Source organism: Canis aureus, chromosome 30 (genome assembly GCF_053574225.1).
Source record: "Canis aureus isolate CA01 chromosome 30, VMU_Caureus_v.1.0, whole genome shotgun sequence".
In the NCBI taxonomy this organism is placed as follows: Eukaryota; Metazoa; Chordata; class Mammalia; order Carnivora; family Canidae; genus Canis; species Canis aureus.
This window is the reverse complement of record NC_135640.1, coordinates 38,308,640-38,325,852: the sequence shown is the minus strand read 5'-3', so window position 1 is coordinate 38,325,852 and position 17,213 is coordinate 38,308,640. Positions and strand designations below refer to the sequence as shown.

General features: G+C 37.4%; 1 protein-coding gene and 1 long non-coding RNA gene across 6 annotated transcripts in view; one reads left to right on the top strand and one right to left on the bottom strand.

Moving 5' to 3' along the window:
• LCA5L (lebercilin LCA5 like) overlaps positions 1–17,213 on the top strand; it is a 49,370-nt gene that overhangs the window by 10,137 nt on the left and 22,020 nt on the right. For 4 of the 5 annotated variants that reach the window (XM_077879229.1, XM_077879227.1, XM_077879226.1 and 1 more), the window contains exon 3: positions 5,302–5,456. The gene's annotated coding sequence lies outside the window, so the exon portion shown is untranslated. Of the gene's footprint in view, positions 1–610; positions 664–5,301; positions 5,457–17,213 lie in introns of those variants that run through there. The other variant, XM_077879228.1, reaches the window with a different exon arrangement.
• LOC144301977 (uncharacterized) lies at positions 5,043–10,233 on the bottom strand. Its single transcript, XR_013368903.1, has 3 exons — positions 9,999–10,233; positions 7,757–8,364; positions 5,043–7,276 (listed from the first exon to the last, which is right to left on the bottom strand). It is a non-coding gene; the product is annotated as an uncharacterized LOC144301977 (long non-coding RNA).

Below are 17,213 nucleotides of genomic sequence, written 5' to 3'. Positions count from 1 at the left end.
TAGAAACATCGGGGTGCAGGTGTCCCGGCGTTTCATTGCATCTGTATCTTTGGGGTAAATCCCCAGCAGTGCAATTGCTGGGTCGTAGGGCAGGTCTATTTTTAACTCTTTGAGGAACCTCCACACAGTTTTCCAGAGTGGCTGCACCAGTTCACATTCCCACCAACAGTGTAAGAGGGTTCCCTTTTCTCCGCATCCTCTCCAACATTTGTGGTTTCCTGCCTTGTTAATTTTCCCCATTCTCACTGGTGTGAGGTGGTATCTCATTGTGGTTTTGATTTGTATTTCCCTGATGGCAAGTGATGCAGAGCATTTTCTCATGTGCATGTTGGCCACGTCTATGTCTTCCTCTGTGAGATTTCTGTTCATGTCTTTTGCCCATTTCACGATTGGATTGTTTCTTTGGTGTTGAGTTTAAAAAGTTCTTTATAGATCTTGGAAAATAGCCCTTTATCTGATACGTCATTTGCAAATATCTTCTCCCATTCTGTAGGTTGTCTTTTAGTTTTGTTGACTGTATCCTTTGCTGTGCAAAAGCTTCTTATCTTGATGAAGTCCCAGTAATTCATTTTTGCTTTTGTTTCCCTTGCCTTCATAGATGTGTCTTGCAAGATGTATTTGCAAGATGTATTTGCAAGAAGTTGCTGTGGCCAAGTTCAAAAGGTGTGTTGCCTATGTTCTCCTCTAGGATTTTGATGGATTCTTGTCTCACATTTAGATCTTTCATCCATTTTGAGTTTATCTTTGTGTCTGGTGTAAGAGAATGGTCTAGTTTCATTATTCTGCAGCTGGATGTCCCAGTTTTCCCAGCACCATTTATTGAAGAGACTGTCTTTTTTCCAGTGGATAGTCTTTCTTGCTTTGTTGAATATTAGTTGACCATAAAGTTGAGGGCCCATTTCTGGGTTCTCTATTCTGTTCCATTGATCTATGTGTCTGTTTTTGTGCCAGTACCACACTGTCTTGATGACCACAGCTTTGTAGTACAACCTGAAATCCGGCATTGTGATGCCGCCGGCTCTGTTTTTCTTTTTTAATATTCCGTGGCTATTCGGGGTCTTTTCTGATTCCACACAAATCTTAAGATGATTTGTTCCAACTCTCTGAAGAAAGTCTGTGGTATTTTTATAGGGATTACATTAAATGTGTAAATTGCCCTGCGTAGCGTTGACATTTTCACAATATTAATTCTGCCAATCCATGAGCATGGAATATTTTTCCATCTCTTTGTGTCTTCCTCAATTTCTTTCAGAAGTGTTCTGTAGTTTTTAAGGTACAGATCCTTTACCTCTTTGGTTTGGTTTATTCCTAGGTATCTTATGCTTTTGGGTGCAATTGTAAATGGTATTGACTCCTTCATTTCTCTTTCTTCAGTCTCATTCTTAGTGTATAGAAATGCCACTGATTTCTGGGCATTGATTTTGTATCCTGCCACACTACCAAATGTGAGTTCTAGCAATTTTGGGGTGGAGTCTTTGGGTTTTCTATGTACAGTATCATGTTACCTGTGAAGAGGGAGAGTTTGACTTCTTTGCCAATTTGAATGCCTTTTCTTTCTTTTTGTTGCCTGATTGCTGAGGCGAGCACTTCCAGTACTATGTTGAATAGCAGTGGTGAGAGTGGACATCCCTGTCTTGTTCCTAATCTTAGGGGAAAGGCTCCCAGTGTTTCCCCATTGAGAATGATATTTGCTGTGGGCTTTTCGTAGATGGCTTTTAAGATGCCGAGGAATGTTTCCTCTATCCCTACACTCTTAAGAGTTTTCATCAGGAATCGATGCTGTGTTTTGTCAAATGCTTTCTCTGCATCTATTTAGAGGATCATATGGTTCTTATTTTTTCTCTTGTTGATATGATCAATCACATTGACTGCTTTACGAGTGTTGAACCAGCCTTGCATCCCAGGGATAAATCCCACTTGGTCATGATGAATAATCTTCTTAATGTACTGTTGGATCCTATTGGCTAGTATCTTGTTGAGAATTTTTGCATCTGTGCTCATCAGGGATATTGGTCTCTATCTACTTCTCCTTTTTGGTGGGGTCTTTGTCTGGTTTTGGAATTAAGGTGATGCTGGCCTCATAGAACGAGTTTGGAAGTATTCCATCTCTGAAAAGATGGATTTTTATATCCATTTAGTAACTACAGTTTTATTGAATGCTCATTATGTTATAGTGTTTTATAGGGTTTTCTAAGGATACAAGCATATTATCTGCACATGATAATAATTTGCCTTTTCTTTCCAAATGTTTATACTTATTTCTTTATTTGTATTTTAGTTTCAAAAGTAGAGTTCAGTGATTCAACAATTGCATAAAATACCAAGTGCTCATTACATGTCCCTTTGTAATGTCCATCATGCAGTTACCCCATCCTCCCACCACACCTCCAGCAACCTTCAGTTTGTTTCCTATACTTAGAGTATCTCATGGTTTGTCTCCCTCTCTGATTTTATCTTACTTTCTTTTTCTCTCCCTTCCCCTGTGATCCTTGTTTCTTAAATTCCACATGACTGAAATCATATAATTGTCTTTCTCTGATTGACTTAATTCACTTAGCATAATACGCTCTAGTTCCATCCACATCATTGCAAATGGTAGGGTTTCCTTTTTGATGGCTGGGTAATATATATATATATATATGTGTGTGTGTATATGGAGATACACACACACACACACACACACACACACACCACATCTTCTTTATCCATTCATCTGTCTATAGACATCTGGGCTCTTTCCATAGTTTGGCTTTTGTGCACATTGCTGCTATAAACATTGGAGCACAGGTGCCCTTTCAGATTACTATCTGTAATAATATCTGTATCTTTGTATCTTTGGGGTAAATACACAGTAGTGCAATTGCTGGGTCATAGAGTAGCTCTATTTTCAACTTTTTGAGGAACTTCCATACTGTTTTCCAGAGGGACTGCCCCACCTTACATTCCCACCAGCAGTGTTAGAAGGTTCCCCTTTCTTTGCATCCTCACCAACATTTGCTGTTTCCCAATTTGTGAATTTTAGCCATTCTGACTGGTGCAGGGTGGTATCTTATTGTGGTTTTGATTTGTATCTCCCTGATTCGAAGTGATATGTAGCATTTTTTCATGTGTCTATTGTCCATTTGTATGTCTTCTTTGGAGAAATGCCTGTTTGTGTCTTCCACCCACTTCTTGATTGGTGTATTTGTCTTTTGGGTTTTATAAGTTTTTTATAAGTTCTTTATAGTTTTATAAGTTTTTTATAGATTTTGGATACTAGTCCTTTATCTGATGAGACATTTGCAAATATTTTCTTCTTTTCTGTATGTTATCTTTTGACTTTGTCAACTGTTTCCTTTGCTGTGCAGGAGCTTTTTATCTTGATGAAATCCCAATAGTTCATTTTTCCTTTTGTTTTCCTTGCCTTTGAAGACATATCTAACAAGAAGTTGCTATGGCCAAGGTCAAAGAGGTTGCTCCCTGTGTTCTCCTCTAGGATTTTGATGAATTCCTTTCTCACATTTAGGTCTTTCATCCATTTTGAATTTATTTTTGTGTATGTTGTAAGAAAATGGTCCAGTATCATTCTTCTGCATATGGCTGTCCAATTTTCCCAACACCATTTGTTGAAGAGACCGGTTTTTCCACTGGATATTCTTTCCTGCTTTCTCAAAGATTAGTTGGCCTTAGAGTTGAGGGTCCACTTCTGGGTTCTCTGTTCTGTTCCCTTGATCTGTGTGTCTGGTTTTTTGCCTTTATCATACTGTCTTGATGATTGATTACATAAGGCTTTGTACTAGAGCTTGAAGTCCAGCATTGTGATTTCCCCGGCTTTGGTTTTCTTTTTCAACATTCCTTTAGCTATTTGGGGTCTTTTCTGGTTCCATATGAATTTTAGGATTATTTGTTCCAGCTCTGTGAAAAATTTTGATGGTATTTTAATAGGGATTGCATTGAATATGTATATTGCTTTGGGTAGCATAGACATTTTCACAATACTTGCTCTTCTAATCCATGAGCATGGAATGTTTTTCCATTTCTTTTTGTCTTCCTCAATTTCTTTCATGAGTGTTCTGTGGCTTTCAGAATACAAATCCTTTACCTCTTTGTATACCTCTTATTTCTTTCTTACCTCTAATTTCATTGGCTAGTGCCTCCAAAACATTATTCATTAACAGAAGTGATGGTGGCCATCCTTAATCCTTGCAGCAATGTAAATTAATGTTTCACTATTAAGCATGAAGCTAGCTTTTAAGTTTGAGACGTGTATTTACCATGTTTGGAAATCATTCATTTAGGGTATATAGGGCATTTTCAGTTGGATCAGGAGTACTGAAAACTTTGTCTTGAGTAATGGGTATGGAGATAGGAATTAAGGAAGCATAGAAGCACCTTAACCATTAATTTATTTAATTAATATGTATTGAACACTTAGTATATCCTGGGAACTCTTCTGGGCACTGAGGATGCAGCAGTAGACAAAACAGTCAAAATACTACAATTGTGAAGCACAATTCAGTGGGAAAGTCAGGCAATAGATAAGGGAAATAATACATATTATGTCAGATAATGATATGTGCTGTAGGGAAAAATAAAGTGGAAAAGGAAACTGCAGTGTTGAGAGTGGATGAGACAAGAGGGGAAACTTGAATGTCAAGCAGTTGTTTCCCATGAAGCAGGACTGGTTACAACTACAACTGCCTACCCACACAGTAATTTGGGGTGGAAAACATAGCAATTGAAAACCAAAGCATTCCTATGAATTAATCACAGCTTCACTGTAGAATATTTACTTTAAGAATAAATTATTATTCCACTAGGAATAAATCCTATTATGCCACTAGGATTTCCTAGTGGCAATAATAGCCAAGAATCTAACAATTTGTGAGAATGTTGAGCCAGAAGGACAAATTTCGGTGTATAATACCATGTCTCTAATATCAGTGCTTCTAAAATAAGATCCAGTTCCCACCAATAGTACCAGGAGGGTCTTCCTTTTCTTATTTTTTATTGTTTACAAGTAAGTAACATGTAATCCAAAAACTTTTATTATTCATGTTCAACTTTGCACTGGAAGGAAAGAACAGATAGACGAGCCACGCAATCTTTTGTTCTGCCCCCAAAATTTTCAGAAACACCACTCTGTTGTGGCTCCTTCAAATCTTATTTCCTGACCAATGGTGAAGAGCTGATGCACTCTGATAGAGATAAAGTCCTAGTGTGTGTGAAATGAGTATATATGAATTAATACTGATTCAAGATTGTAAACTATTCTTCTATATAAATGCTTATTTGTGACATTTTCCTTTTGTAATATTCTAGGTTTTTTGAAATATATTCTTTCTTAAAAAGAGACCAAAACATGTCAAAAAATCCTGCCCTGGAAACATCATAAATACTACAGTTTGAAGAACCCTCCACTCAGAACATATAGCAGATCTTCATATATCTTAGGAACGTTTCATTAAGGACAGCAGGTATGCATTAATTCATTTTAAAACCATTTTAGCATATTTTTGAGGTCTGCTTTTTTTAACAAGCAGAATTGAAGACAACTACACAAAAGTATAGTTTCAGAATGATTCAAGTCTATATCTTGATCTTGAATATTCTCCTTTCTAATTCTATAATTAAACAAACATTATATACAAATTTTTTGTTCTTCTAGGCAGGCATCCCTTTTCATGGTGCATTCCAGAAAAGCATGTCATCAGCTGGATTGCATTTTTTCCATTTAAACAGTGTTCTTAACTGTGGATTGTATTTCTGAGTTATAACAGCAAAGAAACCACTGTAAACCTTGTCATGATAGAAACAGTGAAATTATGCTTTGAGGGCAATAAAACAGGCACTTGTATACTGTAAACACTAGTCAGTATTCAAAATAGAAATGTTGCCAAAATCTGAACTACACACCACCATAAACTGGTACATTAAAAACTAGTCACCCACTCTATAGTAAGCATTAATAACATAATTACTAACTACTTAGTTTTAAATCCTTGAAAGCAGAAGTTTGCCTTCTTCATAACCCTAGTGTCTAATAGATCCTAAATAAATGTTACTTTGACTTAACATTTTAATTAATTAGTTAATTAACTAGAACATTAGATGGTTGCCCTGAGACCTAGATTTTTCAATAATGCTCCACATAACCAGAAAAACCTCTGTGGAGGCTGCATACATTTTTAATTGATAACAATGATGAATAGCCTAGTTATATTAATACAAAGACACTCAAAAATAGTTTCATCAACTTAAAAATGTATTTATAGACCTGATATTAGTCATCAATCCATTTTAACAGATCAGTGAGAAAACTGGTGTTTAACAGACTGAATATTCCAGAGAGCTGCTTGATATATGCATTCACATCTCATTGCTGACTAGTAATAACTAAAAATTGTACTTCATTTTACATTGTTCATGATGTCTCTCAGACATCAGTGTCATGAAAAGGAATGGAATTATCACAGGTGAACCAAAACAGACCTGTATTTGGGTCCTATAGGTAGAAATTTTAGGAGAGTTCTGGGATCTTGAAACTTCTAAAATTCTAAGAATGTTCTGATTCTTTAGTGGGTATAATTTATGTTAAGGTCAGGTAATTCTTTTGGTCACTGAACCATCCTGATAAAATATATCTTGAATGTGTTAATTATCTATGCCTGTGTAACAAACAAGCCAAAAACTTAACAGCTTAAAACATTAGTGTGGTTGGCCACCACTCCAAAAACTATTTTGATAAGATCATGATTTAATTAAAATTAATGGATTAGAGAGAGAGAAATATGGCATTCTATTTTTTCAAAATTAAACATTCCAGAAAGCATCTGTTAACCTAAATAAACTAAGTTGTTTAGCATAAAATCCTATTTTTGCATGTTCTACAAGATGACTGTTGATTTTGTAACCTCCTATGGTAGATTCATGCAGAAGTTTTCTGTTCTATAAGTCTCTCTCTAGTTTTCAAATCAACACTAACTGGCTGGAAAAACAACAAATATTTATTATCCTATGGGTCAGGACTGGGCACAGCTGAGTTCTTTGGCTCAGGATGTCTCTCAGGGCTGCAGTCAACCTGTCAGTTTGGGCTGCAGTAATCCCCACACTCATCTGGGGGAAAATCCCAAGCTTCCAAACTTACTCAAGTGATTGGCAGTGGGATTCTATTTTTCACTGCCTATTCTACTGAGGGCCTCAGTTCCTCACTGGCCATTGGCTTGAGGCCTCAGTTTCTTGCCACGTGTGCTTTTCCATGGGTTTGCTTACAACATGGCAGCTGGCTTCCATCAATCTGAACAAGTGAGAGAAAAAAAGAGGGTGATTAAGACAGAAGTCAGAACCTTTTAGTTACCTCATCTTGAAAATAACATCTAGGGCCTCCTGAGTGGCTCAGTTGATGGAGTGTTTGCCTTTCAGGTCAGGTCATGATCTCAGGGTCCTGGGACGGAGCCCTATGTCAGGCTCCATGCTCAGTCTACTTCTCCCTCTGTCTCTGCCCCTCCCCCTGCTCATGTTCTCCCCTCATTCAATAAATAAGATATTTTTAAAAATTTTTTTAAAAGAAAGGAAGTGATATCTGAGTCACACTCCAGGAGGGGATTACACAAGGACATGAATACAAGGAAATGGGAATCAGTGGGAGCCATCTTAGAAGCCACCATCCACACTAAGTATATTCCAAAGACAGCCTCTGAAAAGTATATAATGGCCCCTTCTTTACGGTGCTCTAGTACTCTCTAGGGTACAGAAAGTGACAATGTGGAGGAATCACCTGATGGTTTCCCCCGTTGAATGTCTGCAGTTAGTGACATTATCATCCATAGATAACAGGGTGCTGCCTCTGCCCCTTGGTAACCAGTGAAGAGGCCTTTTAGTCTTCCAGATAGTGCCTGACCACCCTTTCCTGAAACCAATACAGTACAGACCGAATCTAAGGTAGCTTGAAGTGGTTCTCAGAGAAGGATTCATGAATAGAACTGGTTTGGGAAATTAAAGCATAGTCTCTTTGTTCTAGTGTATAGTTCCTGCTTATACTGTCCACTGCCTGAGCCTGGGTGGAGAAAGGGTTTTCCAGGTGGATATTCCAGAGGCTTTTGGCAGGAGCCTCCCATGGACTCTCATTTCCTAACTCTCTTTGCTTCTTGCCTTTATCTTTTCCCTCTCTCTCTTGATAACCTCTCTCTTCCCACTTTTCCTTCAAGATTTACCTCACTTGCTTAGATAATTAATAGCAGGAAACTTCCTTAGTCTGATAAAGGAAAAACCTACAGTAACATCAGGCTTAATGGTGAAAGACTGGATGCTTACCTTCTCAGATCCAAAACAAGACAAGGACATCAACTCTTACCAACACTTGTATTCAACATTGTACTAGAGATTCTGACCAACCAATCAGGCAAGAAAAAGAAATGAAAGGGTCCATATTAGGAAAGGAGAATTTAACTCTCTTTATTTACAGTTGACATCATCATCTGTGATAGAATCTACAAAAAAGCTACTAGAACCAATAAGCAAAGCTACAAGATACAACATCAATATGAAATATCAATTGTATTTCTGTATACTAGCAGCAAACAATTGGAAATTGAAATTAAAAGATGATACCACTTACTAAAACCAGTATAATAGCAGTTATCATCAAAAATATGAAATATGAAATACGCCTGGGTGGCTCAGCAGTTTAGCGCCTGCCTTTGGCCCAGGGCATGATCCTGTGGTCCCGGGATCGAGTCCCACATCAGGCTCCCTGCATGGAGTCTGCTTCTCCCTCTGCCTGTCTCTGCCTCTCTCTCTCTGTGTCTCTCATGAATAAATAAAAATATTTTTTTTAATTAAGAAATACTTAGGGATAAATCTGAAAAAAGATGTGAGAGACCTGTGCACCAAAAACTATGAAACATTGCTAAGAGAAATTAAAGATGGCCTAACCAAAACTGTGCCGTACCCATGGATAGAAGGCTCAGTTTTGTCAAGGTGTCAATTCTCTGTGAATTTATCCATAGACTCAACATAATGCCAATCACAATCCCACTCGGTTTTTTGAAGGAACTGAGAGGCTGATTCTAACATTCCCATGGAAACTCAGAAGACCTGAATAAAAGAGCCAAACAACTTTAAAAAACAAAGAACAGAGTTGGAGGACTAATATTATTACATTTCAAGATTAATTTTAAAGCTGTAGTAACCAGAACAGTGTGGTATTGGTGTAAAGGTAAGAACTAGCAGAGCAGAAGAGAGAGCAAAGAAATAGACCTGCATATGGGCATCTCAGTTATAAATGTGCAAAGGCAGTTCAGTGGAAAAGGGTTGGTCTTTTCAAGAAATGGTGCTGGAACAATTGATAACCTTATACCAAAAAAGTAAAACTTTGATCAATTTCTAATCCATAATAATTAACTCAAGATACATCAAAGTAAAACATAAAACTATAAAATTTCTGGGAGAAAATCTTTGTGGCTTCAAGTTATATAAAAATTTCTTTAAAAAAAAATTTCTTAGATACAACATTCTAAGGATCATTCTTAAAAGAACAGATTGGCAATTGGGCTTCATCAAAATTAAAAACATCTGCAGACACTTTTAAGGGAATGAAAACACAAGCCACAGACTTGAAAAAAATATTTGCAAACATACATCTAATAAAGGACTTATGTCCAGAGTATAAAAGAGCTCTGAAAAGTCAACCATAAGAAAACAAACAACCCAATTTAAAAACAGACAAAAGATTTGAACAGATACTTCACCTACCCCTGAAAAAAAAAAAAAAAAGATATAAGGATGGAAAATAAGCAGATGAAAAGATGTTCAATACTATTAGTCATTTGGGAAATGCAAATTAAAGCCACATGAGATATCACTAAACAGACCAATTAAGTTTTTAAAAAGAGTGACCATATCAAGCGTCAGCAGGGGTATGGGGCAGCAGGAACTCACACTGCTGGTGGGAATGCAAAATGGTACACCACTTTTGAAAACAGTATGGAGGTTTCCTAAGAAGTTAAACATATACTTACCATATACTCCAGCCATGCTACTCCAGGGCATTCACCCCAAAGGAAAGAAACCATACGTCCATACATAAGACATGTGTATCAATGTTCACAGCAATTGTATTTGTAATAGGCAAACTACGAAGAAAGCAGAAACGTCCATCAGCAGATGAATGAGTAAACAAATTGTGATGTAAGTCACACAATTGGATACTACTTGGCAATTTAAAAAAAATGAACTCTTGATACACAGAGTAACTTGGATGAATCTCAAAATAATGATGCTAAGTTAAGCCAAACCAAATAAAAGTGCAGACTGTATGATTCCATTTATATAAAACTGTAGAAAATGCAAACCTAGGGTAACAAAATACAGTCAGTGGTTATCTGGGGTGAGGGTGGGGAGCAGGGAGCATCATGGGAAAGGAATGACATGGGGGTCCAAGGAAACCTCTGGATGCATTGGATGTGTTGACTCTGGATGATGGTGCTCATCTCACTAGTATATACTTATGTCTATAATTATCAAATTGTACACTTTTAATATGCACAGTTTGTTATATGTCATTTGCATACTGCTTTGCTATATACTCAATAAAAGAGGTGCTTTAAAAAAAAAAGAATTGTATCCCAATGGCTTAGAAATTAGTTTTCTTATAAAATATATACTTTCAGTAAGTCAAATAAGTTGACCTATTGGATTTGTTAAAAATGATCATTTAAATGTTGGTGAATCACCTAATAAATGCATTCAAGTGTTGGTACTATTATTTCTGAACTGCTTAATGTGAAACTGGTCTTCATTTTTCTTATGACCTGTTTTTGTCCAAGACTGCTATTAATACTAAGAACAATTGTCTATTAAGCAGAAAGAAGCACATCGAGTTTACCTAAATGCCAATATTAATAACACTGACATTAATGAGTTCTAGTAAATCCCTGGGCCAGCCAGGTCAGATCCAGACCTTACTGGGTTGTAAACATATTGTTTCAAAAGAAGGTAGCACTATGTGAAGCATTTATGACGATTTTTAAGCTTAATAAATTCCAAAACAATTAATGTATTGAGGCTATAAATGGAAATTATAGTTTGTGTTTACATCAGGCCCATATGGGTAATGTCTCCAACTCAAGGCCCTTAACCTGATCACTTCAAAGTCCCTTTTACTACATAAGGTGTTTTGTTGTTTTTTGTTGTTGTTGTTGTTGTTTTTTTACTGCATAAGGTGTTTGTGCCTATTTAATTCTGAGACAGTGATAGATGAATGAACCCAGTAATTAATCTGAAGTTACTTACATTTTTTTCAGTGAAATAGATTTAGGTTATAATAGTGACCAACAGTAGAATAACTATGCCTCATACCACATACTACAGAAATGCGCTGAAAACAAGCAGACAGTACACATACTAGATAATTGGTGACAAAAAAGAATTTTCTACCCACTCATCCACACACAAAAATTTTTATGGTAAGACTACATCTTGGCCCATCCTATGGAAACTATACCTAATTGCATTAGATGAATTATTAGCAGGAAAGATTATGGATAATTTTGCTAATATGGCATCTCACTGGACATCTTTAATTGTATGTGATTTTTTTCAAGCATTTTTGAAGAAGCAGCAGTTACTGCCTCCTAGCTATAGAGACCCACAGGAGACTGTATGCAGTAGGACAGTTCAGTCATCAATAGAGGCTTATGGTTCTTGCAAATCTAAATGAGGAGAGCAATAATGCCTTCAAATGCCCCTTCTTTTTTACAGCTAAACCTATAAAACCTTCCATTAGGGTACATTTTAATCTGATAGAATTGCTTTAAGAGTGAGGTTGTTTATAGATATTAAGGCTTACTTGGCACCAATGGATTTCCATTAGAATTATACCCCCCCCATAATATCAATATTAAACAAAGAGACCAGGATGACTAGCTCGCTGCTATATCAGACGTGGGGCAATCAAAGCTCATTTTAGAACTATGTGAGCATATGATTCAAAGGGAATTAAAAAAAACCTGTACATGAAGTGGAGTATAACCATCTCATAAAACCTCAATATTCTAATCTAACAGTGGAAAAGAACACTCCTCTGCCCTAACCTCCTTATATTTCATCATCTCCCTGTTCCTGTCATGTCAGATTCTGAGTAAGTTGTAGTGATTAATCTGAAAGATTAAAGGATAAGCGATTATTTTCAATATAATCACAGATTTGGGACTCTGGACTATAGGTAAAACATGAAAAGCTGAATAGAGAGTGATTCTCATAGGTTTATCACAGGGTTTGACATAATTTAACATTTTAAGATTGTAGTGATAAATAAATTGGGTCAAATTATGTCTATTTTGGGTCAAGTAGTATGGTTTAAGTGAAAAGAACTTTATTTTTTCTATAAATTTATTTTTTATTGGTGTTCAATTTGCCAACATATAGAATAACACCCAGTGCTCATCCCATCAAGTGACCCCCTCAGTGCCCATCACCCAGTCACCCCCATCACCCTGCCCACCTCCCCTTCCACCACCCCTAGTTCGTTTCCCAGAGTTAGGAGTCTCTCATGTTCTGTTTCCTTTTCTGATATTTCCCACTCATTTTTTCTTCTTTCCCCTTTATTCCCTTTCACTATTTTTTTATTCCCCAAATGAATGAGACCATATGTTTGTCCTTCTCCGATTGACTTACTTCACTCAGCATAATACCCTCCAGTTCCATCCACGTTGAAGCAAATGGTGGGTATTTGTTGTTTCTAATGGCTGAGGAATATTCCATTGTATACATAGACCACAGCTTCTTTATCCATTCATCTTTCGATGGACACCGAGGCTCCTTCCACAGTGTGGCTATTGTGGACATTGCTGCTATAAACATCGGGGTGCAGGTGTCCTGCCATTTCACTGCATCTGTATCTTTGGGGTAAATCCCCAGCAGTGCAATTGCTGGGTCGTAGGGCAGGTCTATTTTTAACTCTTTGAGGAACCTCCACACAGTTTTCCAGTTCACATTCCCCCCAACAGTGCAGGAGGGTTCCCCTTTCTCTACATCCTCTCCAACATTTGTGGTTTCCTGCCTTGTTAATTTTCCCCATTCTCACTGGTGTGAGGTGGTATCTGATTGTGGTTTTGATTTGTATTTCCCTGATGGCAAGTGATGTGGAGCACTTTTCTTTAAAGGCCAACAGACTTGGATTCAAAACTCAGTTCTCCTTCCCACTAGCTCTGTGACCTTGGATGAGTTTGTGCTCTTCTGTAAAATGGGGTCACTAATACCTGTTACACAGGACTGTCCTCATGATTAAGTAAGCTACTATATGTAATCTCCTACCTCTATGTTTGGCGTACAGTATATGGTGGTGATGATGATCGTCATTCAAGCATTTACAAATACTAATTGGGTGGCAGCACTCTGCTAGGCCTGAAGTTACAACAGGAACAAATATAGTCTCTATCTTCAGGGAGTTTTCAAATGGCAATAGTCAAGCACCGGTTCCCAGTACAATAGTTGATGGGGAAACAAACTGACTCTTGGTTGCATCTCTCACATAAAGACACCAGCAATGCCCTGGAGAGTCCTGGTGTTTGTCCTAGAATTACTCTTCCAAGAAGGAACTAGTATTTGTTGATTGTGTACTATGTGACAAGTACCATGATAGGTATTTACAAACAATTTCTCATTTCTCCCTATATTAACTCCATGGAATCAGTGTTATTATTCAATTTTACAGATGACCAAGATCACTTAATTGACAGACTCGGGTTCAAACCCACGTCGGTCTGCCTTCAAATTATCACCTTCCGCTGTCTCACTCCCACTCCTGTGGCTGTTGGACAATTTGTGACTATAAATGAACAACACTCTTGAATTAAGCCTGTATCCTACAATGCTGGGATGGCTTTCTCAAAGGAGTGGTCTGAGGAAGGAGGAGGAAAGTTTTATAGAGCTTTAGCAGGAATGGTCCGCCAAGAACAACTGGTCAAAAATTCTTTTCACAGATTACCAGAAGATTTGGGGGTATTATTTTCTCACAGCAATCTGGGTTTATCAAGATGGATGGGGAAGAAGTTAGGAGCTAAAGTCATGAGCAAGAAGGGGTAAGGAGGAGCCCCTCCCAGGGACAAGGACAGGCAAGATTATGAGGGCCACAGAGGAACATTTTTGATCTTTTGGGATCTTACACACTAACATCTTGGTCTCTTAATCCGTTTGCAAAGATTCAAAAGTAAGGATCCTCATGTGCGTCTACCCAATGTTATATGGCAGAATGGGTCTGGAAAGATCCATTCTTTGCCTTAGATCTGTGATATTTGCAGTTGTGATGCTTAATGAAAAAAGTCCTGACTTTGAATCAGGAAAACATGAACAGTTGCTTCACCTGAGCCTGCTCCCTTCACGAGTTTGGGAGTAGATGATGTCAACGCAGCTTGTGGGAAGTAAAAGCACTCATTAAAGATTAAGTACACCTGCACCCCAATGTTTCTAGCAGCAATGTCCACAATAGCCAAACTGTGGAAGGAGCCTCGGTGTCCATCGACAGATGGATAAAGAAGATGTGGTCTATGTATACAGTGGAATATTACTCAGCCATTAGAAATGACAAATACCCACCATTTGCTTCGACATGGATGGAACTGGAGGGTATTATGCTGAGTGAAGTAAGTCAATCAGTGAAGGACAATCATTATATGGCTTCACTCATATGGGGAATATAAGAAATAGTGAAAGGGATTAAAGGGGAAAGGAGAGAAAATGAGTGGGAAATATCAAAGAGGGTGACGGAACATGAGAGACTCCTAACTCTGGGAAACGAACAAGGGGTAGTGGAAGGGGAGGTGGGCAGGGGGTTGGGGTGACTGGGTGATGGGCACCAAGGGGGGCACTTGATGGGGTGAGCACTGGGTGTTATATGTTGGCCAGTTGAACTACAATAAAAAATACACATAAAAATTTTTAATAAAAAATAAAGATTAAGTACAATACTAATATTAATAGTAGGATTAATTTGGACTAAGACTTCTGTAGTAGGGAGATGGTAAACCACCTCCTATATTCCATGAAAAGAGAAGAAAGCTTGAGAGTCAAGCCAATGCAGAAAGAGGCAGAGGCTGAGGTAGGAAAAACAAAAACTCTCAGTAGAGAGGACATTAGATTCCTGTTGGGAAGGGTCTGATGGCAGCTAATTGCTCTTTTTCTTCCTTGATAAAACAGAAGAATTGGGGGTATTAAATGAAAACAAAAATAACCCTTGTAAAGACCCCAGGAGATGAGTTCCTTTGTTATGAACTGCTGTCGACTATGCTGATCTAACAGATCTCGTGGTGTTACTTGCCTTAATGCAGGGGCCTTATAGAGGAGCACAGAGCCATCTGGTGTGTAACTAAAGTTAGTGTTATTGAGGGCCCACATTTGGGATCCTTCTTGTATTTTCATTTTCTCTCCATTTTAAATTCTCACTTTAGACAAAGGCTTATCAACAGTATCAAAAGTTTATGTAAGGGGCACCCAGCCCACCCAGTCAGTGGAGCATGTGACTCTTGATCTCAAGAGTTGTGAGTCTGAGCCACATATTGGGCATAGAGATTACTTTTTAAAAAGTTTGCAAAAAAATAAAAAATACATTTAAAAAGTTTGCATACATTGGAATCACTCTTTCTAAATTACCGTGGATCAGGGCTATCTATGTGAGAAGCAGTGTAGTAGCTGTCCTGAGCTCTCTTGGAGCTAGACTCCTTGTACCTCAGAGAGCTAACTTTCCTATGAAATTTTTGTCATTTTGGGGAGTGTGCAGTTAACTGTGGGCCGTCATCTCTCCCAGGGCCCTTAGGTCAAACAAGAAGAACGGTGTATTGCAGACCTTGTGGAGTGCATGTAGGAGAGTTTGCGTGAGAGACATTGTCATCCAGCCTGGTTTGTGACACGGATTATTCTGCTCAGTCAAGTTCAATACTACTGCCTCTGCTCTATACCAAGAATTTTTAAAATAAAGTGGAAGTAAAATACAGTAACTTATTTTTCACTGAATGTTAGTTAAGCAGGGTGCTAGGAGCAAAGTGCCAAGGAGTTGTTTTAGCTACGTGGAACCCTGAAACAGTGTGTGAAAGTTGCTTTGGGGAGTAATTCAGTAAACTACAACATTCCTAATCTAAACATTCCTGAAGAACTACTATGTTTAAATCACCTTATATTGTACTGAATTTGAATCAGATCTACCTGAAATAAAAGTGACTCTGTCTAGATCTTAATTAAATTAAGCTTTTCGGGCATGGACTTCGGTTACAAGGACTTTGGTCTATGTGCTATCTTTTGTCCCTGATGAGACATTAGGATCACATCATCAAATTTCATTTTCAGTTTTAGTTTTTAAACGCATTTCTTTGAAGTCTGCTTTACTTTATTGCTGTTTAACTCCCAAGTAAGATTTTGCTTTTTCACATTGAATATTTAAATTTATAATAGTTAGACAAACTTAGTTTTGATTTTTCCAAATCCATTATAAAAGTTTGGCCTTTGTGTAGCTACAAATACAACCAGTTCTTTATAAAAGAAATGTAAACTTCCTGCTGGATGGATTGTCTCAAAAAGGTTCTAACACTTGAATGATTTTCCCATGCAAATCAGCATGTTTTTCTGAATTGCTTCTGTCATCATGTAGCATATAATTAGGGAAGTCATATCCATGTTATAATAATCCAAAGGAAGCACAGAAAGGAATGCAAATCTTTTAAATTTAAATATAAAAACTTATGATCATGGATCAAGTTTACATCCCTGGTACCCACTATTACTCTTAATTTTAGAATGAATATTAGCTCTAGAAAACTAGAAAACTATTATGTAGTTATATATTAGCTCTAGAAAACTAGAAAACTATTAATCTACACTGACTTTCCTAAGTGTTGCACTTCACACCAGCCATCCAAACTTAGCAAATACAGTCATTTTCTTCGAGGCAAAAAAATGTCAACATTCTTAGAGAATGAGGATATAATTCACTAATTCATAAATGGTTGTCATTGTTGTTCTCAGATGTGAACTTTATCTTACATTATCTGTGAGTTTCATCTCACCAAAGTTTGGTCTCAGGAGTCCCATATCTTATGTGGGAAAAAAAAAAAAAAAACATAAAAACCAAATTGAGATTTTTCCGGAAAATAACTTCAATAGAATGTGTTGCTTCCCTTTCCTAATCCTTCATTTATAGTTAAATATACTAAAGCATACGTTCATTTTAATGTCAGTAGCTATAC